Source organism: Furipterus horrens, unplaced genomic scaffold (assembly GCF_987537825.1).
Source record: "Furipterus horrens unplaced genomic scaffold, mFurHor1.1.pri manual_scaffold_6, whole genome shotgun sequence".
NCBI classification, from domain to species: Eukaryota; Metazoa; Chordata; class Mammalia; order Chiroptera; family Furipteridae; genus Furipterus; species Furipterus horrens.
The window spans coordinates 178,409,017-178,434,896 of NW_028327176.1; the positions used below are offsets into that span (position 1 = coordinate 178,409,017).

The 25,880-nt window shown below is 39.6% G+C and overlaps 1 protein-coding gene across 1 annotated transcript in view; it reads left to right on the top strand.

Annotated features, from left to right (window-relative positions):
• GRM1 (glutamate metabotropic receptor 1) overlaps positions 1-25,880 on the top strand; it is a 348,454-nt gene that overhangs the window by 63,868 nt on the left and 258,706 nt on the right. The gene's annotated exons all lie outside the window — the stretch shown is intronic.

Here is a 25,880-nt window from a genome sequence, read left to right on the forward strand (position 1 = left end):
TCTGCCTGACTTTACTGGATTATTCAACAACACTGTCTTCTAAATTGTTATTTCTTTCATGATTCAGAAAAGATCTAGAGACTAGCTAGTTTACCTTACTTAATTTTCAAAGGATTAAATTAAAGAAGGGGCTTCTGAGCCTTGGGTTGTAGAGATCAGTCGCACAGGGAGGGAGGTCCATTCTCAGCTTCTGGCTTGCTTAAAGGAGCCAGTAGCTATTTATTCCCACATATTTCACATAGGCAGTAAACCATATGCCACAACAGAAGCTTCCCATTTCTGAGACACAGTATGAATGACAAGAACTTAATCACGAGCATAAAATACTGTCTTCCACCTCTCACCCCTTACTTGTTCACTTGTTGGCTTATCACCCATGACCAGGCAATCTGCCAACAGACTGAGGAGTGATGTTGGATGGCTATTAATTCTTATGAAGAGGAGAGACTCAGAAATTCACCATAGAAACATGCTCGAGAAACAAATATGATGATACAATTTTTAGCTATGAAACAGTTTTGATTCTCAAAAAGGGATAATTTGTTTTAAAGTTAAGTAGCATTTAATGTTATCCACTGAAATGCATTTGGGTTTAGCACAGGAAACAGATGATATTTGGTCTGAAAACACTATGTGAATTTACTTTTTACACAGATTGTTGCTTACTTTAAAATTTTTTCATGTTCTGCTATGCCAGGGAATGACAGTTAGATTAGATTATATAACTAACAATAGTAAACTAAGGACATATATAGTTTAAGTTGAAAGGTGGTTCTGTTTATGGAAAACATACCCCCAAAATGTTATTTTACATGTATTAACTTTGTTCTGAAACTAAAATATAGACATTTTGTAGGATAATATGCCAAGTTTTAGGAAGACTCTTGCCTAACATAGGTTTTCCAAAGTGAATTCTAATTTTATTTTTTTGTTCATCTGTCTGACATGCTATTTAAGAAAAACTATATCTGTGTTTTAAATATTGTTATATATTCATGTTCTGACTAAATCAGCTGATTTTTAATAATTCCAAAATTTTTAGTAAGAAATAGTTTTAATAATGTGTAATAGAATGAAGTTGTAGGAAAGGTACTTGCCAGTATAAGAAGTACCTCAAGTAACAAGTAAATATGGGCAAGGGAAACTTCTTAAATATAATTCCATAAAGATCTGTAAGACTGTGTGATGGGTACTATTTTATTGTCTTGTGTTAGAGCCAATTTAACCCAGTTACTCTATAAAAGCTAAAGGCATTTTTTGTATTCTCAAAAATGGGCTCCAAATTGCCTGTCCAGTATCTCTTTCCTCCACATCCTTGCATAAAATGAATGGCCCAGCTTTATCAATCTCCTTTATGAAACTCAAACATATCTAGAACTTTTATCGAGTTTCCTCATACTGGAATGCCCAAGGAGCTTGCTTGGATTCATGCACTGGTAACGGTCAAACCTGATTATGTGTCAGTTTCCATCAAATGACAATCTGTCTTGATTTACCCAGGCTAAATGAAATATTTCTATGGAATATTATTTATACCTCTATTTAGCATTTAAATCAGTATCATTTTATGGCTAGTTTATTTCATATTGATCTATTGAACTTAAATTTTGTGACTTACCAATTAGTATGCGTTATTCTTTATTTATTTACATGTATTGTATACAGGATGGCACAAAAATAGGTTTATAGTTTTGAGTACATGAAACACGGAGTTTATTTTTATATTATTATTTATTAATTATTGTATTATTTTCTATATGAACAACTGTAAATCTACTTTTTCCCCACTCTGTATATTTAGATTGCAGAATGTGATTTTTAAAAATATGTACAAAGTGATGTTAACATATTTATACATTGTGAAATAATTATTTCAGCTTTTAAGGTCTTCTTTAACATAACTCAGTAATATTTTTTGTGTCTTTGTTAGACTTATTTTGAGACCCTTAATATTTTTGATCATGTTATAAATTTACCTTTGCTCTTGACCGTAGTCCTTCTGAATTTTTTAAGACATAGTTTATTATTTCCTCTCTCTACTTGTATCCTCACTTTCTTCCTCTACTGAACTAATTCTCTTGTTAAAGGAACATAATAAATGTTCAATACTTATTAAAAAAATTCTCCAGTAGCTCCTCATCTATTCTCCTCTCTCTTTTCATTTATGGCCAACAGTATAGACATGACAGTCTGTGCTTTTGTCTCTTCCTTCTTCCTTCTCAGTTCGATCACTTCCCCACCTGCTGTGATCTGGTTCATTGCCACCACTACTGAATCTGTTATGTCAGAAGACCTCTGAGAATTAAAGCCAAGAGTCATTTTTCAAAGTCCTTATATTGACTTTTTTTATTATAGGACATTTCTGATAATGATAATGATAATACACAATAGCCATAATAGTTAATATGTGAGTTTCCCATAAAATTTTTTATGTGATGATACTCTATATCTTTTATATTTTCAAAGAAGATATTACTATCACAGATGAGGTGGCACAGTCCCTTGTTCAAGCTTGAGTCCTACAGGGAATTATGCCTAATGTGATGGTTCAAACTCAGTCCAATTCTTACCTTCCTCTTAAATTTTGGGCTCTAGCTCTCCTCTGGTTCACTTTTTTTTTCTTTTCACTTAAAAATAAAATCTGGCCTCTTTTTCTTAATGCTTTCAGGTTTCTCTTCCATTGCACATATGCCCAGCCTGGCTCCATCCCTGGGCCCTGTCATTGGTTTTCTTCTTTTGCTTTTTGTCTTTCCTTGTGTGAATTTATTCATTCCCATGGCATTAGCTGTCATTCACCATCCTGACTTCTTTATATCCAGGAAGAAGCATGGCACTTGTCTCACAGCTAGTTGAATGATGAATGAATGAATGGATGAGTCTATAAACATATGTCTACCAAATTCATATTCCTAGCCCAGCCCTCAGCAACGTGAGAGACTAAAATGTCTCATATCTTTACTGGCTGGCATCCAGGCAACTCAGGTCTATATTTACAAAAATTAACTTATAAGCTTTATATCATAAACCTCCTATCTGTCTGATCCAGATGAAAAGCACCATCCTTCATGTATTTGGTCACTACAGAAACCTGGCATCACAGGACTCTTTCTCATGCCAGTTTCAGAAATCAGTAATCAAAATCTAGCAATGTAGATTTCTTGCATTCATTTCTCTAGTATGCATCTATGTTCGTGATTTGATTGACTCTTCTAGAAGGAATAGACTAACTTACAGATGGGCCAAATTGAGTTACAATTTTTCCATGTGAAAAAAGAGAATCTTTCTAGTTTGGCATCTTATTTTTTTAGATTGCAAAAATGAGAACTATCTAGTCCTTGCCACCCCCACCCTTTAAACACTTTTAAGTGTATAAAATAATGAAAGAAAAAATTTTGAAGAAAATAAAATATTCATCTGTAAATTAGATAGTCAGCTGCTTTGGTGCTTATTTGAGATCTTCAAAATTTTCATTTCTAACATTCATAAAAATATGGCTGAGAATAATGAACTGTGCACTTCATTAAAGTTTTAACTGGTTAACAACCAAATATCTATTTTTTTCTCATTTTAGTCTTCCAAAATGTAGTTACATTATATTCTCACAGCAAAGGTCTATGTGTAGCTTCTGCGATGTCCTTCTGGGGTGACTGTCCTGTTGGAATGCTGGCACAGGCCAGAAGGAACAAAATAAAGGTTGTAAAGTTAGAACAGAATATTTTATACCAAACACGGTGGAATTGGCAGTTACCATTTTTCATAATGATATAGGTACACCTAGTGCCATTGGAAATCCTACCTGATGGACGTTATACATAACTTAAGAGATTGATTAATAAAACTCTTTTAAATGAAATTTTATACTGTGATGGCCACTTCACAGGAGAAAACATCTGATCTGTTAATAAGGATAAAGATGGGAAAGAATCTGGGCAGGAGAAGTGGCCTGAGAAAAGGCACAAAGGCAAGCAGGGAATGGCATGTTCAGGAAGAAGCTTAAGTTGGGAGCCATGCAAGATGTCAGGTGAGAGAGGAGCCAGGCTGGCATGAGGGTGAAGGAAGACAGGAAGTCATAGAAAGTCATCCTAGCAAAGTAGCTGAGGGCCAGAGCTAAGGAAGGAGTGGTTGCCTAGTAAAAATGTGTACAAGGAGGAGATAAAGAGGGATCCCTAATGAAGACCTATATTTTCTATGGGGAGCATTGAGGCAGAGAAGCTAGGGAAAAACACTGAAGAACCATCAGTGTGGTAAAGGGAACCTAGGAGGGCGTTGCTTTAAAAGGCAGGAGAGAAGTGAACTTCAAAGAAGCTACGGTCAACACTGTTACATGCTCCAGAGATGTTCCATGGGCCATGGACTTCAAAATAAGCCAGAGAGCCCCTAGCAGGATGAGAAAACAAATGGCACATTCACCAATGGAACTCATGCAGGAAAAAAGGACAAATGACACAAATACAATGCTGAGTGATGAAAGGCAGATATACCATAAAGATATAATTAAGCCTATAGCACTTAGGAGTATTTACTTTGGTGGTAAAAATATAAAACAAAGCTAGAAGAAGGGAAGGAAGACTCTAAGTTAGGATAGTGGTTACATTGAAAGGACAGAGGGGTAATGACCTGGAGCAGCTTAAAGGGACCTGCCAGGGTCTAGTACTATTCTCTCTCTTGATCTGAATGATGTTCTTACTGAGTATTTCCCTTGGAATAAATCTCTGGGCTTTGCATTTCTGTTTTGTAAGCTTTTCTGTAAAGTAGTTTATACTTCACAATTGACAGGGTTAAAAAAATAAGCAACCGGAATGATTAATTTCAATCACGGTGGCTTTTGGTGAGTAGTTTCAGGACAGCAGTGGGCAGTGAAGTTCTGATTGTACTGGGTTGAGGAACTAACAGAACACAATCTTATATTGGTACAACAGAGAATTTTGTAGTCTAGCATTTTGAAGTAAGTAACTTTAAATTAGTAAAACTCCTAAGCCAAATGCCTGCAGTTAAACTTCATAACATATACAAGTAGACAAGACAGTTATACGTAACCAAATAAAACCTTGCAATTAATGGTCAAAAACTCTTGGTGACAAGCAGACAACTACAACAATCACCCCCACTGCATGGTAATGCTTTTTCCCCCTCAAATGTGGTTTTTGAAAGCCTTGTACCTAGTTGTGAGCTAACGTGAATCTAATGAATGGTTCTTAGAAACTTAAGAGTTATAAAAGATGAGTAAACTATTTAAAAGGACAAGCAACTCACAAATATACATCATTAATAATTTGACTTTAAGGGGTTGGAATCTTTGGTATGGTAGTAGTTTTTAGCGTTATCATAATATTTGTGTATTGTAATATGTTTGATTCAGCAAGTTACAATATATTTAATTTCATGAAAGCTAGAATTTGGAAGCCTGCACTTATGTGACTCCCTTGAGAGCCAGAAATATTAAGAAAAAGAAGGAACCTTAAAGATAACTCATTCAATTTGCTTATTTGACGGATTGAGAGTCTGAGGCTTGGAGACTGGATGTCGGCACAAAGGGTGCACACTGATTGGAGAACCAGTTCCAGGCCAGGTCTCTCATCTCTCAGTCCAATGAGCGTTTCCCCCCAGCACCGTTGAGCGATAGCTCGTAGATCAAATCTCCCTGCAACAAAAGATTCCAAACAGGCTCTACGGTTTTGTTATAATGGAATTTGGCCTGCACTAAATAACAAAATGTTCTGTGGAAATTGTTCTTTCAAGTCATAGTTTTATAAGATTTGATACTTGGTTAAGTGTTATTTGTGTTTGGTCCTTGGGTGGTATCATTTATTTAGGGAGCACTCGTTTTCTTTGTAGCATATGATTGGGAAATGATTTGATTAATGTGAACTCACTGTAAATACAACTCCTAATGCAACCCTAAATCCTGACATAGAAGGTCAATTGCATAATCTTGTCAGCTTCCAGTAGAATATGAGCACAGTGATGCTGCCTCATTACAGAACCTTAGATATTTTCATGGGATGGCCAGTGTTTCTGTCCTTATGGCAGAGGACAGAAGAAATTCCTGGCTGATTAAGTTGTGGGTCCAGGGCTATATTCTCATATAAGCCCTGGCCTTCAGGGAGCTTATTCTTAGTCTGCCCTTATTTTAGTTACGTAAAAATTACCCTTCTTGAACAGTAATGTCCCTTGTGACATACCATATAATAAAGGGAAAATTTTTTAATTTAGTTCTCATCAGAATTTTTTTTTTTTTAACCACTGAAATGTCATAAGGGCTACATCTTCCAAAATGAGAACTTTGTATCCAAGCAGCTTCCAGATCTTTATAGTCATTGACTTTCTCACTGACTATTAAGAAACTTTAGTTTATCACTTCACTAAACTACTTTATCATCTGTAACTCTCAACTCACTTAATCTAACCAGCCTTGTGGGATTATTACTTATTAATAAAGAACTGACCCCTCTACCAGATTCTGGGTGACCCGGTTTACGAGGCTGAGTAATTCTTGTGCATCCCAATGCACCTAGAATGGTGATATACTCAGAGTAAGTTCTCAATAACAGTTAACCAAAGATGCTTCCCAGCCATATCACTTTTCTTATTCCTTGCTGCCAAGGGTAGCTAGCCTGCTTGTTGATCCCTGAGTAGCATTAGACAGTATGACTGTGCGCTTTCTCCTCTCCTGGCTCCACTGGCCTGTTTATGTGCCTTTACTCCGATAATTTGAATTTGTAAGGTTTCCCTTGATACTATTCCTACAATGTCATGTCTCTGTCAACAGGAGAGATGACTTCCTATGGCTCCCTCTTCCTCCTCTTCTAAAATTAAAAAGCATTTAGCACAATATTGAAAATTATTTTCTGTATATATTTATTTTAAATAATGTTACTATTCCATGAGACAAAAATGCAAAAATATAATAAAGGAGCAACGGGTAAAATAAATAAAAACATTCAGGCAAAATGTAGTAGTAGGCTAGCATAAACACACTTTCTGTTGTTAGTTTGTACCTTGTTTTATCTGGCTTTAATATTCACTTTCCTACAATGCTTTCAGATGCTGAAAGAGCCCCGGGACTCAGCTAGGCTGAAACCATTATAGGCTTTTATTGGGCAATTGCAACCTTGCCCCCTACTAGCCAGAGGTCGATGTTCACACTTCAACTCTGAAATGAGATGGAAGTTGTCCTCAGACTTCTGAGCACCCCTGGGAACTCACTATGCCTCTTTCAGTGGTTGTTGATTGTTTTCCCTTTAATCACCTCTCAGTTTTATTTATCTTACAAAACAATAGATATTTATACATTTGACAGATAGGTTTAGGGAAATGGATCAAGTGTATCCTGTGGGATCAGGGAGGCCTGTTTCCTATCCCTCTTACCTGAGACCTTCATTTCCAAATCAGGACTGGGTTATCTGGGTGACTGCTTTATTCATATATATCTCCTTATAAGTCTTTCTCCTTGATTTTATAATTACTGGTTCATAATTATAAAGTTTCTTATGTAATTGTTTACTCACATTGACTGGCATTAGTTAAGTTTTCTGCTATTTAATTTGCTTTCTTCATTTTATGCTGATGTTGTCTTTGATTTTCAGAGAGTTTTACATTTTTCAAGTACTTTCAAATATATATATATAAATATATAACTATACATAACAATTATATGTATTATATTATACTATGAATATATTATATGAATTCTTCATATATATGAATGATTTTGTTAATCACATTAACACTGTGAAATAGGTAGAGCAAATTTTACAAATGTGGAAATGGAGAGTCAGAGAAGTTATATGGTTGCTAAGTCACCTAGCTGATGAATGTCAATGTTCATACTGAAATATGGGTGTTATGATTCAAAACTCAGTATCTTTCCATCATCTTCTACCAGAATGCTCTTCCTACAGTCCCAAAGATGACATGTGCTTCCCCTCTGTGTTACCCAGTCACTAGTCTCCACCAATCATGAGATGACCCATTTTCCGAGGCTCAATTTGGTTCACCTCCATCTTGAAAGCTGTCATTGACAAAGCCAGTCTGCTGTTATTTATGCCATTTATTTTGTATTTACTCATATGCTGTTTCGTGTCCATATTTGACTAGGCCTAATAAATTAGATATTTAGCAATAAGGAATAAAACATGGGCTTTGGAGCCACTTTGACCTGAGTTCAAATAGTGTTAGTGAGTGTTAAAACATTTAAAAAATTAAACCAGATGATGAAGTAGTGACTGTAGGAAAGGTCCATGTTAGATAGGGTAGTTATGGAAAGTTGCTATGAAGAAGGTAGTACTTTACCTGAGATCTGATTGGTGTGTAGAATCCACCTGTAAAGACATGACGAGGAGCTCTGCAGTGTGTGGTTCCTACAGTTCAAGATAGATTGACTTAGTAGAAGAACAGAAGGAAGGCCAGTATGACGGGGGCACAGTGAGCGGTGCTGTGATCATACCGGTAGGGGTGAAGAGTTTGGGTTTTATTCTAATTGCTCTAAGAAGGCAATGGAGAAAATCACAAGTCCCACTTAAAGATAGGGGTGCTGAATGGGTTGACGTGGAAAAGCACTTAGCACAATGCCTGATAGTTAGTGTCCGACATATTTTTATTCCAAATTTATATATACATTTTATGATTATAACTACACTGTAAGCTCCTAAGTGCAGGGGCTGTATGTCATATTATTGTACTCTCTGCACAATATGACACAGAAAACCTGATAATGTTTCTTAGACATGAATGTCAGTCTCATGTGCCACTTGGCAACAGCCTTTCATGTAGGAACTTGCCCTGTTCTGAGAAATTCAATCGAGCTGCCTGATTCTGTGCAACACCACCTCATACACAGGAGGCTATTGGATGAGCTCTGTAATAGTAGCTCCTGTACAGCGGGACATGCAAGTAAGCATAATTCTCACCTCCATCTATATTTAATTGCCATTCTGGAAAAATGTTGAATTTTATGTAATTACCCAAAACCAAAAGGGAGAACAACAGGGATATAAGCAATGAAGACTTCATTTAGCAATTTAGAAAGGGAATACCTACAGAAAAGGCTTTTTATTGGCTACGCCATCTGCTTTGCAGGTAAGAAGAACCAGTGAGTTCCTTATTGAGATACATACTGTTATTTAGTCCTTGAACATTTTTTTTTTTTTAAATACGGAGGCTTTTGATTTTTTTCTGTGTTTCGGAGCATGAATTCTTTTTCTTTCTGACAAAAGAGATCTAGATAGAAACCCCTCTACCTGGCCTTTCTCGATAAAGGTTTATTTCTGAAGGATAGCTCCCCAAGAGTCATTTGTCACTGTTTCTGTGAATCAGAAGTGGGAAGAGTCTGACTTCTTCTTTTTTTTTTTTTTGTATGTTCACATTCAGATCACTCACTTAGGGACATGCACTGGTTTTTAAACTTCTGCTGTTTGGAATTAGAGACACCTCTTGGGTTTTATGCAACTCCAAAACTGAGCCAATTTAGCTCTCTCCTGAATTGGTGGCCTTTTTTGGTGTTTCTCCTCATTTTCTTCATAGAGGGTCACCTTCAGGTGATTAATAAGTGCAATGGCTTCAGCTTCATACACTTAAACACACTAGGTTGACTTTCAGCCATCTAGCTAGCTTTATTTTATTTTTATTTTTTTATAGTTTATTTATTTTTTTTGTATTTTATTGATTATATTGTTACAATAGTTCCAATTTTCTCCCCTTTACTCCCCTCCCCCCAGCATCTCCCTCCCCCTAGCTAGCTTTAGAAATAATCAATAGTGAAGATAAAACTTTAATAAGGTAAAGGCAAACCATTATTTGATGATATTCTCTTTTTATCTCCATACGTTTTCGAGATCTGTATTTCTTTTTGACAAAAACATCAAATAAAATCTAACAGGCAAAATCATGGAATCAAAAGTACTTTTATTCCTTTGATTTGCTCAGTCTTTGTTTTAAGTGGGATTTAACTTTGTTTCCTAACTCAAATGGAAACTTCTTGAGAGCACAGATCTCTGTAAATGCTAAAACCTTGTCAGATACTCAACCTGTAGACAGTAAATTAAATAGAATATTTTGAGACACTAGACTTGTACTGTTATTTGATGACTCCCTCCTGCAGCAAAAACCTTACAATATCCCACTTGGGCAGTAACTAAACTATATTTAACTTCTAAGCCCTTTAATTTACTCAATGCAAGAAAAGATAGTGCCTTATCTTATTAAGTACACTGCTGCCTTTGTGCTGTTAATTCAGGCCTACCAGAAGGAAGCATATGCACTCTTTTTTTTTTTTTTTTACTGAAAGACTTTGAAAGGAAGAATTCAAATGAGGATAACCTAATTTCCTCCTCTGTCTTAAATCTGTGAAACACAAAAAAGCATTCTTTGAAGCTTTTTAGTGAAGTTCAAGGGGGAAAGGGTAACCATGTCTTGATGTCTAGAGCATTGCAAGTTTTTTCCTCCAACTTTTGGTGACAAAGCTCATGACACAAATGATACTTTTCAGAGTCAGGTCTTATAAAGACAAAAATATGTGATTCATTTCTTTCAGGTTTATTGTGAAGAATCTGACAGTAAACCATTAACCTATAGCTATTTCTCATAAAAATGGGAAAGAGCTTGTCTGGGGCAGGTATTTTGAGCCATTAGTCCTAAATCTTCACTGTGGATTGAGACATTTTTTGTATTGAACATGGTTTCTTGCCACAAGTCTCAAAAATTAAGCTATGTACTCCACCAGATCTTGGCTATGCTTACTAAATTTTTGGAACTGTATGTATGAACTTCTTTTAATTATTATATGTTGACAACATGTTGAAATGGAAAGTAGAGGGGTTGAGGATGTGTATTTAACATTGTGAACTGATGTTGATTAATTTTACTAACTCAAGAATTTGGAAAGGAAAATATGATCAAAAACAGCTATGCTGTTAGGAACATTGTTTTAAAGTTTAACTATAATAATGATTGTTTAAGGGCAAAAGTAATGAATATTCAAACTTGCAGACTTTGAAGCTGCTTTTCTGTATGTTTGTGATAGATTATTTTTCTACTGGAAATGGAAAAACAATCTGGCATATGTATTTACATAAAATTATTTATAATCTTTTCCTAAGTATTCCATTTTCTATGAAAATGACTGGTAATATGGATAAAACTATATACACAAACTTGGTGAGGTGTTATGCATAAGTATAAAAGCAGAACAAAACAAACTCAAAGTAAATTAATAGTAGTTGTAGTTGTGAAATACTTATGTAAATTAGGATATCTTCACTCAGTAGAACATTATGTGGCCTTCAAAATCATGGTTAAATAGAAATATAAACATGGTAAACATGTTTATTATACAAATAGTAAGTACAAGCAGGTCTTCTTCTAAATTATTCTACTGTTATAACTATCAAACTGGTTAAAAAGCAAATGCCTTGGAAATTTGAAATAGTAAGTGATTTTAATCAACAGTATGCTTTTTATTTTATTTTCATTTTATTTTTTTGATTTATTTATTGCTTTCTACTACAGTTGTCCCACTTTTCCCCCATTGCTTCCCCCCACCCACTCAGCCCACCTCTCCTCCCACAGTCAGTCCCCACCCCATTGTCCATGTCCATGTGTCATTTATACTAGTTCCTTGACTAGACCCTTCCCCTGCTTACCCTCCTTCTCCCCCTCTTCCCCTCCCCCCTGGTAACTGTTGGTCTTCTCCTTTACATGCCTCTGGTTCAATTTTGCTCATTTGTTTGGGTTGTTCATTAGTTTCCTGTATTAGGTGATATCATATGATATTTGATTTTTATTATCTGGCTTATTTAGCTAAGCATGATTCTCTCTAGTTCCATCCATGTTGTCACAAATGGTAGGAATTTCTTCTTTCTTTCTGCTACATAGTACTCCACTGTGTAATTGTACCACAGTTTTTTGATCCACTCATCTACAGACGGGCATTTAGGCTGCTTCCAGCACTTAGCTATTGTAAATAGTGCTGCTATGAACATAAGGGTGCCTAGGTTTTTTGAATTGGTGTTTCAGGATTCTTCAGGTATAATCCTAGCAATGGAATTGCTGGATCAAAAGGCAGTTCCATTTTTAGTTTTTTTGAGGTAATTCCATACTGTTTTCCATAGTGGCTGCACCAGTGTGCATTTCCACCAACAGTGAACTAGGGTCCCCTTTTCTCCTCATCCTCACCAGCACTTGTTTGATGGTTTGTTAATGGTGGCCATTCTGATTGGTGCGAAGTGGTATCTCATTGTAGTTTTTATTTGCATCTCTCTGATGGCTAGCGATGTTGAGCATTCTTTCATATGCCTATGGGCCCTCTGTATGTCCTCTTTGGAGAAGTGTTTGTTTAGGTCCTTTGCCTATTTTTTAATTGGGTTGTCTGTCTTCTTGGTGTTAAGACATATAAGTTCTTTATATATTTTAGAGATCAATCCCTTGTCTGAGGTATCATTGGCAAATATATTTTCCCATATATTTGGTTCCCTTTTCATCTTGCTGATGGTTTCTTTTGTTGAGCAGAAACTCTTCAATTTGATGTAATCTCATTTGTTTATTATTTCCTTTATTTCCCTTGCCTTAGGTGATATATTGGTGAAAATATTGCTATATGGGACACTATGCTTTTTAAAGCCATATTAAAAAAACAAATTGATTTAAATATAGAACCCTGGAGACTATAGCATAATTTAAAAGAGTAAATTTTACCATTGTGTAATTGTGGTCAAAACTACTTATATATGTAATATTTTCCTCATTGTAGATTTCAAAGAAGACATGGAATATTTGCATTGATGTTGGCAGAGAATGTCTTTAAATAGATTAAATATTTCTTTTCTCCAGATTATATTATTCTATTATTCATTTTTATTATCTCATTGGAGATAGTAATAACTGTACTACATTAGTAAATGTGTATATGTATATCAACATTCATATTTATATCACTTGTTGGCAACAATTATTTCCCTGATCTAAGTATCAGCTATATCCATTCCTGTTTATTTCTGTAGCATAAGGATTGGCCATAGTACAACAAGAATTAGAAACAAAACCCTCGTCGTCGTCGGCAGCCGTCCGTCTCGAGAGACGATGGCGTAGCTTCCCGAGAGTCTATCTGCACCGCCGAGAATGGCTGTGCAGTCCGATTCGGGAGTGACAATCCCTGCCGCACTTGGTACAGGTGAAGGCAGATGGCTGTTGTTGCTGCTGCTGACGCTGCTTCCGCCTCGATCTTTTCTGGACCGCCTCCTCGTTGCGCGCAGCCTCCGCGCGTGACGTACCTTGCCTGACCGCGAGCCTCCAGGCTAGGCGGTCGTCTGCTTGAACTTCCCATGTGTTGAGATTGATGGAGCATTGTGTCATGTCCTTTTTGCAGATGTCTTTGAACCGCAGTTTTGGGCGCCCTGTCATCCTCTTGCCTTCTGCTAGCTCACCATAGAGGAGGTCTTTGGGGATACGGCCTGCATCCATTCTTTTGACATGGCCGAGCCACCTGAGGCGTCTCTCGCTAAGAACTGCATGCAAACTGCTCGTATTGGCTCGCTTCAGCACCTCGGTGTTGGGGACCTTATCCTGCCAGGCGACATGCAGGACGCGTCGCAGGCACCTCATGTGGAAGCTGTTGAGTTTCCTTTTGTGCCTTGCGTAGGTGGTCCACGTCTCGCTGCCATAGAGGAGAGTGCTGAGTACGCAGGCTTGGTAGATGCGCAGTCTGGTTTTCTCAGTGAGGCTGGAATTGTTCCACGCTCGCCGGTTCAGTCTGGCCATAACTGTGGCTGCCCTGGCGATTCTCCGGTTGACCTCCAAGTCGACTGACAGAGAGCTCGAGATGGTGGACCCGAGGTAAGTGAAGTCGTTGACAACCTCCAGGGTGTATCCGTCGATGGTGATGCATGGGGGAGTCCCCGTGCCTTGAGCCATAACATTCGTCTTCGTCAGGCTGATTGCTAGTCCGAACTCCTTGCATGCGTGGGAAAGGCAAGTGACTAGCTGCTGGAGTCCCTCTTCGGAGTGTGATGTCAAAGCTGCGTCGTCGGCGAAGAGCATCTCACGGATGAGCACCTCTTTGACTTTGGTCTTGGCTCGTAGACGGGCCAGGTTGTAGAGCTTGCCATCGGATCTGGTGTGAATGAAGACACCCTCGCTGCAGTCCTTAAAGGCGTATTGGAGGAGCATGGAGAAGAAGATTCCGAACAGCGTAGGCGCGAGGACGCAGCCCTGCTTTACTCCGCTGCTGACTGGGAAGGCCTCAGAGGTTGCGCCGTTGTAGGACACCGTGCTGTGCATGTTGTCGTGAAAGGACATGACCACAGCAAGCAGATGTGGTGGACAGCCAATCTTCCGTAGCAAGCTGAAGAGTCCGCTTCGACTGACCAGATCAAACGCCTTCGTGAGGTCAATAAAGGCGAGGTAGAGTGGTTTATGCTGCTCGTGACACTTCTCCTGCAGCTGGCGTAGGGAGAAGATCATGTCCACTGTTGATCGGCCAGCTCTGAAGCCACACTGGGACTCTGGGTAGACGCGGGAAGCAAGGGTCTGCAGGCGGGCAAGAGCGACCCGGGCGAATACTTTGCCGACGACGCTGAGGAGAGAGATGCCCCGGTAGTTGTTGCAGTCGCTGCGGTCTCCTTTGTTCTTGTACATGGTGATAATGTTGGCGTCTCTCATATCCTGGGGGATGTAACCCTCCTTCCAGCAGAGACAGAGTAGATGGTGGAGCGGCTGTAGCAGGACTGGTTTCCCGCTCTTTAGGATTTCTGGAGGGATTCTGTCGCTTCCTGGTGCTTTCCCGCAAGCAAGGCGGTCGATGGCTTTGCCGAGCTCTGCCGCAGTAGGTGGGGTGTCTAGCTCCTCCATGACTGGTAGGTCTGGGATGGCGTTAAGAGCAGTGTCTGTTACGGTGTTCTTCGTTGCGTACAGCTCGAGGTAGTGCTCGGTCCACCGCCGCATTTGCTGTTCCTGGTCAGTGATGACCTCACCTGTCTTGGACTTAAGGGGGGCGATCTTGGAGGGGATTGGGCCTGTTGCCTTCTTGATACCCTCATACATTCCTCGTGCGTTGCCTATATCGGCGGCTTCCTGAATGCTTCTGCACAGGTTTAGCCAATAGGTGTTGGCACAGTGGCGGGCGGTCTTCTGGACTTTGTTCCTGGCAGCCCGTAGAGCTTGAAGTGTACTGGGAGTGGGCGTGACCTTGTAAGCCAGTAGGGCCTTCCTCTTAGCCTCGATCACGGGTTCCATTTCTTCCCAGTGAGCCTCGTACCAGTCAGCGTTCTTCCGCTCTTTCTTCCCGTAAGCAATAATGGCGGAGTTGTATATGGCGTCGCGGAGACGTGGCCAATTGGATTCGATAATGTCATCTGCCGCCACTCCCTCGCCGAGTGCATCTTCCATCTTGTTGATGAATTGCTGGGTCTTAACTGGGTTGCTGGCACAACTGGTGTTGATGCGTGGGCGACCCTTCATCTTGGAGTGGTGCAACCTCTTCAGCATTATGCGCACCTTGCTTACCACGAGGGCATGGTCCGTGTCGCAGTCTGCACTGTGGTAGCTGCGGGTGAGGAGGGTGCTGCCAATATCCGTTCTTCTGGTGATGACGAGGTCAAGCTGGTGCCAATGGCGGGAGCGGGGGTGCCTCCATGACACCTGGTGGATCTCTTTGCACTTGAAGAATGTGTTTGTCACACACAGGCCGTGGTGACACAAAAGCTCAAGCAGTCGCTGACCATTCTCATTGATCTTTCCTCTCCCAAAGTTTCCAAGGCAGGTGGGCCAGGCCATGTGGTCGGCTCCTACTCTTGCGTTGAAGTCTCCAAGGAGATAGAGAGCGTTACTTCTGGGAATCTTGGATAACGCTTCGTCCAGTGCATGGTAGAACTGTTCTTTCTCTTCGGTGGTGGCGCAGAGGGTTGGGGCATACGCGCTAAGAATGCTGACTGGGCCGAAAGTTGTTGACAATCGGAGGGTAAGTAATCTCTCTGTGCCTCCTGTGGGTGGCTCTATGGAGTTAACAAGTGTGTTCTTCACAGCGAACCCAACACCGTGCTGTCTTGGTTGGTCCGGAGACTTCCCTTGCCAGTAGAAGGTGTAGTTGGTTTCTCTGATAGTTCTGTTGTCGGCCAACCGGGTCTCCTGTAGAGCCACAATGTCGATGTTTAGTCGTGCCAGTTCCCTATCGATGACAGTGGTTTTCCTGGCACCCTTGATCCACGGAAGGTCTGCAGTAAGTCCGGGGCACATGGTCCTGATGTTCCAGCTAGCGAGGTGAAGAGCCGGAGGCTTCTTTCTTGTTGTTTGCTTGGAATTAACTGGTGCGGGTGTTTTGTGGCCCACTTTTCGAGAGGCGCCTCTCTGATCCCCCATGCACCCAGTGGGGCAGGCGAGCCATGGCGAGACGGTAGCTGTCCAGTGAGGTGCGATGACCTCTCCCACCGTCAGAGGAGACCCCTGGTGCTCATTTCCTTCGCCAATCGGATGAGCTTATAACCGGTATCTGTCTCCTCCCGTGTTGAGTCGACATCTTGCGATGACGCTGGAGTGTCCTCTCCAGTGAAACTGAAGCTACAGAGCCTGGGCAGGGTGATATGGAGGGTCTGCTGTTGCCCATGCAGCAGACCCCCCCTCTCTTCGCAGCTGAAGGGTCCAAGGGAAAGACAAAGTCAATACAGCTTGGCTTCAGGTGCGCCGCAGGAGTTGCCGGTGTTGACTACAATGTCAAACCGCCTTAGGGACTCCGGCTCCGGATTTTCTGTCGGGGTTTACTCCCTTAGCCTTTCCCCTGAAGAGGTATGCCGCAAGGCAGCGGAGGTTTTTTGGAGTCAGAGTTTTCCTTCTCTGATTTTAGAGATGTCCTTCCTCTTTCCTCCTTTACAGTCTTGAGGGCAGCATTTACAGGCTAAAATAGAAAACTGGCAGTGTAACCTTCTAAGCAGATACTACCAATACCCTGCTTGGGTATACTCACCCAACAATAAACATCTCTTAAATGTCCTCCAAGTGCCATGCCTCGAATTAGTAAATGGCAGTGCAATGGCAGCCAAACATTTGGATCAGTTTCACTAAGTAAACCACCAACACAAGTAGGTTTTTAAAACAATAGAATAGTGTCTCATTTTATTAAAAATAATAACTATTTTTAAGCAACTTACCAACAGTTAAATAATAATATTCATGACTAAGAATAAAACTGAGAACATTTTTGTCCCCTCATAACTTTAAATACCTGCTTATTTTTTCAACAAATCATCTATGGTCATTTATAATTTAGAGAGTCTAGTCCAATGTACTTCTTCAGGTTGCATTAATGACCACAGAACTCCGGGGAGAGAAAATTGCTTAGGTTTTTTGAAATTAGAAAATTTTAAGAAATTCAGTTCATTATTTAAACAAAGAGATAAAACTCTCTATTATTGATGTGAATATAGTTACATTAATAATGTAATGACATCATTTAGTGACAAAATGATTCTTTAAAGTGCTTTAACATTGACATTAACTTGCTGTCCCTACAAATAGCTTTGAGCTTTAAGAATGCTTTAGGCTACTTTTTGCATTTCATCTGTAACTTACCTTTGGTAATTTCCACTTACCAAATCCTGGAATAAAATTAGATGCTGTTATTATCTTCCATAAGAAAGAAAAAGTAGATAAATGTACATCTTTACCACTCTCTAACCTAAAACAGTTAACTTTATTTTTAACTGATATTATTTCAATTGAGGGAATTAAATTTGCACAGAGAACATTGTCTGTATCTTAAATGTCTTACCTCCTCAGCTGAATTTATTCCTAGGTACATTTTTATTGCTGCTATAGTAAATGGAATTTTTTTCTTAGTTTCTCCTTCTGATAGTTAATTGTTGACACACAAAATTGCCATCAGTTTCTGAATATTGACTTTGTATCCCCCTACTTTGCTGAATTCACTTATTAGGTCAAATAGTTTTCTAGTGGAGCCTATAGGATTCTCTATGTACTCTATCATGTTTGCAAATAATGACAGTTTTACTTCCCCCTTTCCAATTTAGATGCCTTTTATTTCTTCTTCTTGTCTGATCACCGTGGCTAGGACCTCCAATTCTATGTTGTATAAGAGTGGTGAGAGCAGATATCCTTGTCTTGTTTCTGACTTTTTTTAGTTTTCTTCCCATTGAGTATGATGTTGACAGTAGGTTTTTGTATATGGCCTTTATTATGTTGAGATATGCTCTCTCTATTCTCACTTTGCTGAATATTTTTATCATAAACCAGTGCTGGACTTCATCAAATGCTTTTTCTGCCTCTAGTAATATAATCATGTAATTTTTGTCTTTCATTTTGTTTATATGATGTATCACATTTACTGATTTGTGAATATTGTACCATCATTGCGTCCCTGGAATAAATCCTACTTGATCATGATGTATGATTTTTAATGTATTGTTGGATTCAGTTTGCTAGTGTTTTGTTGAGGATTTTAGCATCTACGTTCATCAGAGATATTGGCTTGTCATTTTCTTTCTTTGTTGTGTCTTCACCTGGTTTGGGGATTAAGATAATACTGGCCTCATAAAAGGGGTTTGGGAGTCTTCCCTCTTAAATTTTTTGAAATAGCTTGAGAAGGAGAGATGTTTGTTCTTCTTTGAATGTTTTGTAAAATTTACCTGTGAAGCCATCTGGTCCAGGGCTTTTGTGTGTTGGTAGTTTTTTGCTTTCTTTAGGTCTTTGGCTTTCTCCTGATTCTGTTTTAGAAGATTGTATGTTTCTAGGTATTTATCCATTTTTCCCAGGTTGTCCAACTTCTTGGCATATAGTTGTTCATAGTAATTTCTTACAATCTTTTGTATTTCTGTAGTATCAGTTGTTACCGCTTCTCTTTCACTTCTGATTTTATTTATTTGGTTCCTCTCTCTTTTTTTCCTGATGAGTCTGGTTAACAGTTTGTCAATTTTGTTTATCTTTTCAAGGAACCAGCTCCTAGGTTCATTGATCCTTTGAATTGCTTTTAAGTCTACATCATTTAATTCAGATCTGATCTTATTTTCTTCCTTCCACTTGCTTTGGGATTTGTTTGTTGTTTTTCTCCTTCTTTCAGTTGTAGGGATATGTTGTTTACTTGAGTTTTTCTGTCTTCTTTAGGTAGGCCTGAATTGCTAGGAACTTCTCTTTCAGGACTGCCTTTGCTGTGTCCCATAGGTTTTTGGTTGTTGTGTGTTCATTTTAATTTGTTTCCAGGTACTTTTTGATTTCTTCCTTGATCTCATTGTTAACTAATTCATTATTTAATAATGTATTATTAAGCCTCAATATATTTGAATGTTTTTGAGTTCTTTTTCTTACGGTTGGTCTCTAGTTTCAAGCCATTGTGATTTGAGAAGATGCCTGGTATGATTCAATTTTTTTGAATTTGTTAATGTTTGTTTTGTGCCCTACCATGTGGTCCATCTTTGAGAATGATCCATATGCATTTGAGAAAAATGTGTTTTTTGCTTCTTTGGGGAGAAATGTTATATAAATATCAATTAAGCTCGTTTTTTTAAAGTGTCATTCAATTCTGCAATATTTTTATTGAATTTTTTGTTTGGAAGATCTTTCCATTGTTGACAGTCGGGTGTTAAAGTCTCCTACAATGACTATTGTTGTCTATCTCTTTCTTAAAGTCCTCCAATATTTTCCTTATGTGTTTAGGTATATCTATATTGAGTGCATATATATTTACAATAATTATAGTCTTTTGTTGGACTACTCCTTCTTTGTCTCTTTTTATGGGCTTTATTTTGAAGTCTATTTTGTCTGATATAAGTATTGCTGCCCCTGCTTTTTTTTTCATGTCCATTTACATATAATATTTTCCCCATCCCTTCATTTTCAGTTTGTGTATGTCTTTTGTTCTGATGTAGGTCTCTTGTATAAAGCATATAAGTGGATCATGTTTTCTTATCCATTCAACTGCCCTATGTCTTTTGATCAGAGCATTTAATCCATTTACATTTAAGGTTATTATTGATAGGTAGTTATTCATTGCTGTTTTTTCCATTTGTTCCTGTGTTCCTCTTTCTCTCTCTCACAGTCCCTTAAGCATCTCTTGCAAGGCTGGTTTGACAGAGGTGTATTCTTTAAGCCTTTTTCTTTCTGGGAAACTCTTTAGTTCACTTTTAATTTTAAATGAGAACCTTGCTAGATAGAGTAATCTTAGTTGCAAGTCCTTGCTTTTCATTACTTAGAATATATCATGCCAATCCCTTCTGGCTTTTAGTGTTTCTGTTGAGAAATCAGCTGATAGCCTTACTGGAGCTCCCATGTGTGTTACTATTTCTCCCTTGCTGCCTTTATGATTCTTTCTTTGTCTTTAAAACTTGCCATTTTGATTATAATGTGTCTGGGAGTGGACCTCTTTGGGTTCATTTTGATTAGGCCCCTCTGTGCTTCCCAGACTTGTGTGACATTTTCCCTCACCAAGTCAGGGAAATTTTCTCTCATTATTTTTTCAAATACATTTTCTATCTCTTGCTCCTTTTCTTCTCCTTCTGGTGTCCCTATGATGCAAATATTGTTACATTTCATGTTTTCCCAAAGCTCACTTAAACTATCCTCATTCTTTTTTGAGTCTGTATTCATATTGTTGCTTTGACTGGGTATTTTTTTCTACCTTGTCTTTCAGCTCACTGATTTGATTCTCTGGTTTATCTAGCCTGCTTTTAATTCCTTCTAATGTGTTCTTCAGTTTAGATATTGCATTCTACATTTTCATCTGGTTCTTATTCAAGATTTCTATGTCCCTTTCATACTGATATAGGTCCCACTAAGTTCCTTGTAATTCTCATTAAGTTCCTTGAGCATACTTATAACCATTGCTTTAAATTCTATGTCTGATAAATTGCTTGCCTCAAGTTTACTTAGCTCTTTTTCTAGAGAGTCCTCCTTTCCTTTCATTTGGTGATTGTTTCTTTGTCTCCCATTTTACATGTCTCTTTGTGCTTGTTTCTATGTAAGATATTTATTTGCTTTGACTCTCTGTCTTGTGGAATGGCATTGTGTGTTAAGAGCCCTGTGGGCCCCAGTGGGGCAGACTTCTTGATCTCCTGATCCAGATCCTCTAGAAGTGTTCTCTATGAGGGTTATGTGGACTCTCCTGCTGTATTTGGGTCCTGATTGTTATTATCCTGTTCATTGGTGGGAACTCCCCTCTGGCTGGCTAAGAGGCTCAGCCTCCACCATGTGTTGTATGCTGTTGTATTGGTGTTGGCAGAACAAAGCAAAATGACACAAAAACAACACTGAAACAAGCAACCCCTCCTTGATCACCACAGCAATATCAACAACAAGAGAGCAAAGATTATTAAAAGTAGAAAGAGCAATGGAATAGTAAGGAAGGGAAAAAGAATAGCGTATGAGAGGACCAAAGAAAAGAAAAGTGCTTATGAGAGAAGGGGGAAGAGAACTACTACTCATAATGAACTGAAAGAGGAAAATGAGGAAAAGGAACACAGAAAAAGTAATCAGTTTAATAAAAGGTGAGAAGAAGGGAACAGTGGAGTAATCAAATGTAAGAGTAGAATAGGAGATATGAAAAAAAAATAGAGCAGCAAAAATTAGAAAAATAGATAAATAAAACATCTATAAAAAAGAAAAAAAATAGCTAAGATAATGAGACTAGAGCCAGGTGTACTTGTCTCAGCATGGCTTAGATCTTGTCTTCTTGTCTCTCCCTTTGGATACCGCTCTGGTGTTTGAGGCTGACGTAAACCAATGACAGGAGCTATCCATGTCTGGCCCCCAGCCATCAGTTTGTGGCTGCTTCTTCCAGGCTTGGCTGCTCCCAGGGTGGGCCAAGCTGCTCTGAAAAGCTGGCTTTTATCAGCACTGGGTCCAGGGATGTGTCAGCAGATGTCCCAGATTGCCACAGGAACCACCTCTGCCTGTCTCTGTCTGCTGGCGTGCTGTCAATCTTATATAGTCACAGACCCGACTATTTCTGAGAGGGCTTCTGGTGGAAACAGGGGGCTGTGATTCCTGAATCTCCCATGGCAGGTGTCTTTCAGACTTCAGGGAAGATAGTGAGTTTGTTTCCCTCCCCCCAAGACACTAGTCTGAGTCTGTCTGGGATTATTTCCCTGTACTCGGCAGGGCAGGCCCTTAGTAGGCTTCCAGAGCCCAGATTTTGGGTCTGCCAGACACTGGGAGGGTGTTTCTGTGGCTCTCCAGTGAGGGGGAAGCACCAATATGTTTTCCAGGTTAGTGTATGGATTGGCTGCGCCCTACTGCCAGTCCCTGGTGACCCCTGAGTCTGCTTATGTTGCTGTCTTCTCAGCGAGAGTTAAGATGTAGGATGGGAGAAAAGAAACACAACAAAACAAAACAGAGCACCAAGGCAGAGTAAAACTGAAAGAAGAACACACAAACAAGTTGCAGAGTGGAGCAAATAGGATTTCAGAGGTTATGGCAAGGGATTTCCAGAGGGTGGGGGGAGTGGTGTCCCACAGGGTAAGGTAATTGACTTTCCCCTGGGAGGGTGTAGCTCTTCTCAAGAGAGATGGTCTTAGGTATATCTGAGACCCCAAATCCTAAAGCTGTTCCTCCATGACTCTCCAGTGCCTCCCACTCCAGGCTCCTCACTCGACCCCAGTCTGCACCACCTGCCCTTGGCTGGGGCCTAAGGCGGGAGCTGCAAACATATAACTTGTGCTTCGCCCATTTAAGGAAAAAAAAAAAAAAAAAAGATGGGTCTATCTCCAGGAATTTCCACCTCTTCCCAGAGTGGAGAGCCACCAGGTGCAAACTGCTTGATCTCCCGATCTGGGTGCTCTAGGAATGTCCTTTGGGTGGGTTATGTGGACTCTACTGTTTTATTTGGGACCTGAGTTTTCAGTGGCCCATTTGTTGGTGAAAACTTTCCCGTGTCTGGCTGAGTAAGGGGCTCAACGCTTACCATGCCCCCCTCTGCCTTGAGAGGGCTTCTAGGCGTGGGTTGGGTCCCCAGTTAGGGCAGTACTGGAAGCCACCTGGGGACTCTTGTCTCTCACACCGATGCCTCTCCTTTTCTCTTCCCAAATCAATAGAATATATCCAGTGTGTATCTTTTAAGTCTCATATCTTCCTGATGGGGTGGGGGAGGGAAAAAGAGGGCCCAGCTGCAAAATAATAACACGGGACAGTGGCGGGGCCCTCGCACTGCGCCCTCCAGTGAGCCTCAGTCTTGGGCTCCCGCCACGGCGCTCCAGGTGTAGTCGCTGCCCCCAGCGCTGCCCCAACCACCTCTCTCTACCCCTGGCACTCCTGGCTTCTCAGCCCATCTGCAGCCTCCGCAGTCCGACTCCGTCCTGTTTGCAGTTCCTGCAGCGCCCAGGGCTGGGGATGCTACAGCCCCCTCAGCGGCAAGTACCTTGGACCCTGCTTCCGCGGTGGCCAGGTGTGCGACCCGGCCTGGTGCATGTGGAGATCACAGAGGCAAGTCCGGGCACCAAGGCTTCTTCCCAAGGAGGACGTGGCAAACTCCACAAAATGGCTTCCTCTCCAAATCTGCACAGCCAGAAGTGCCGGGATGGACAGCGGTTATGACGGCGGGGCTGCTACAGCTCCGTCACCCGCCCCTGAGTGGTCTTGCAGGAGACAGGCACTTGCACAGCTGCACACTCACCCACAGTCCACGTATACACCCACTTACACATGCTCTCACTCACACTCAACTGGATTTTCGAGTTGATTACTCTGTAGTTCAGCTGCAAGACCAGTCTGGCGCTGGGAGCAAGTGGACAGTTTTCGGCTACTTTGCAGCCATCTTGGAATCTCTCTAATTGTCATATATGACTATTTTCTCTCATTTTCTGGTCCTTTTTGGACATTTACAAAAAGTTTATTGTGATATAGCTGGTATTTAGATCTTGGGGATAATTTTCCTTCCTTTCTTCTTCCCCTCCTCCCTCCCTCTCCCCCTCCTTCCCTTGCTTTCCTCCTCCAGCTCCTCCGTTTCTTCCCCTCTCTCCCCTTGTATCCGCCTCTCTTCTCTTTTCATTATTGTATTTCTCTCTTGCTGTCATCATTTTGTTATTAGGCTGAACATATAACTTACAAATTGAGAGCTTCGGTCTGTATTTTAAGTATATCCCGGGCTAAGAGAATAAATTTGTCTTTATCACCTTTAGTAGCTTCTTTAAGCAACTGGGCTCTTTTATTTTATTCCCTTTTTCTCCATTCTGAGTTGCTATTTATGTGACTGCTTATCATGCTTGCATATGTTCCCAGGTTTTTTCTAATTCACTTCCGCAGACTCCTAATTTGCAGTAAATTACCCCTTCATTTTATCACCTGGTTCTTGAAAAAAATCAGGCTCTTCTGAAAATGTTTAAAAGTAATGGAAATCAAAACATTATATGAAAGCAAACTCATGATTTAATTCAGCCGCTGAGGGTACTTGTCATAGCTTCTTAAAGTTCAGATTGTTTTCTAATCAGTTTTAATTTGATTTTTTTTAATTATGAAGGAGAGATATATTTATACCCACCTCTAGTTATAGCCAGAAATGAGAAAAGAAAACTTTTATTTTCAAAAAGTTGCTACTTTATATTTTTGTATAGAGCTTTATGAAGGCTTCTTAGAACAGAGGGATCAAAAGATGATCCAAATTGGGGAAACTAAATTAATTTTAATGGAGCCTGAACTGAATGCAAATATAACTGTATTTGAAGTACCACTTGACATAAAAAGCATTCTTGACAATAAGTGTTTATTTTTTATCTCTGATTATAAGTATAGTTCACATTTACTTTAAAACATTTCTAAAATAGAGGGAAATATAAAGGAAAGAAAATTCTCATCACTAAAAGGTAGATACTGTAACTTTTTGGATATATTGCTTTCCTATATCTTTTTGGCACATGGATGTTTGTACACAAATATACACATATTTTTCTAACATACTGTGCATGTATTTTAACCTTGAAAATTTTTATCCATTTTATTGGTTTAAATTGAAGCCAAGCTTATTTTCTTAATGAGTGGAACAGGGCATCAAAATATTCTCTGAACTAAAGAATTGTCTTATTTCATGTTGTTATATCACAGAACAGTGTTCTAATCCTTGAGTATTCCGCTAAGTCTCTCATTAGTTTAATTTGTCATAGCACTTTAATTTGTAATCATTAGTGGAGAGAGTATAAATTCCCTTATGTATTTGGTTATTACAATCCCTAATTTTATTCCTTAATTTGAGAAGCTCCAATAAACTGTACTATGGAAGCAGGTTTTAAATTCACTCTGAAGAAACTCTATCAAATTTGCTCTTATTAAACTGTCTTAAAGCTCAAGTTAATGCAATAACCACTCCTATAGAAATAGAAGTTAATAGCTGCAGTGTGTGATCCATTTTGCTAAGCCACTGTCTGGAGTATGGGCAGATTCAAGGTGATGGAGTCTGATTTGGAGGGCCTTCTTTAGGAACAAGAATAACAAAATTATGTTGCATTTGGGAAATATAATAAAAAGCTATGTTAGTAAGTACACTGCTGTGACCCCTCCCAGAGGCTTGGAAGGAGCAGTAGAAATGAGCAGCTCTGATGCTTAAAGCTTCATTAGCTTCATATTCAATTTTCGTCAGCACAGAAGTTAACATTAGTTTTCATTTGAGAAGCATAGTGAACTTTCACAACGTTGTGTTACTGAATGTAGATTTATTGTTACTTATTTCCATGGAAAGAAATAGTGAGAGAGTAGGGGCTCTATTGAAGCTTCTGCAGGCCAGAACTAACTGAGGGGCTCTGATGTACCTGGAACTTCCAGGAATGGCCTAATAAGTGGCATCTTATTGGTGCATGATTAGTCCAGGTTCAGGAGTCACAAAAGGGAGTCTATACTGGTAGCTAAACGAGGAGAAGATCAGCACCAGAAACAAAAAGGCCCATCTCAGGAGTCCTGGTGGATGG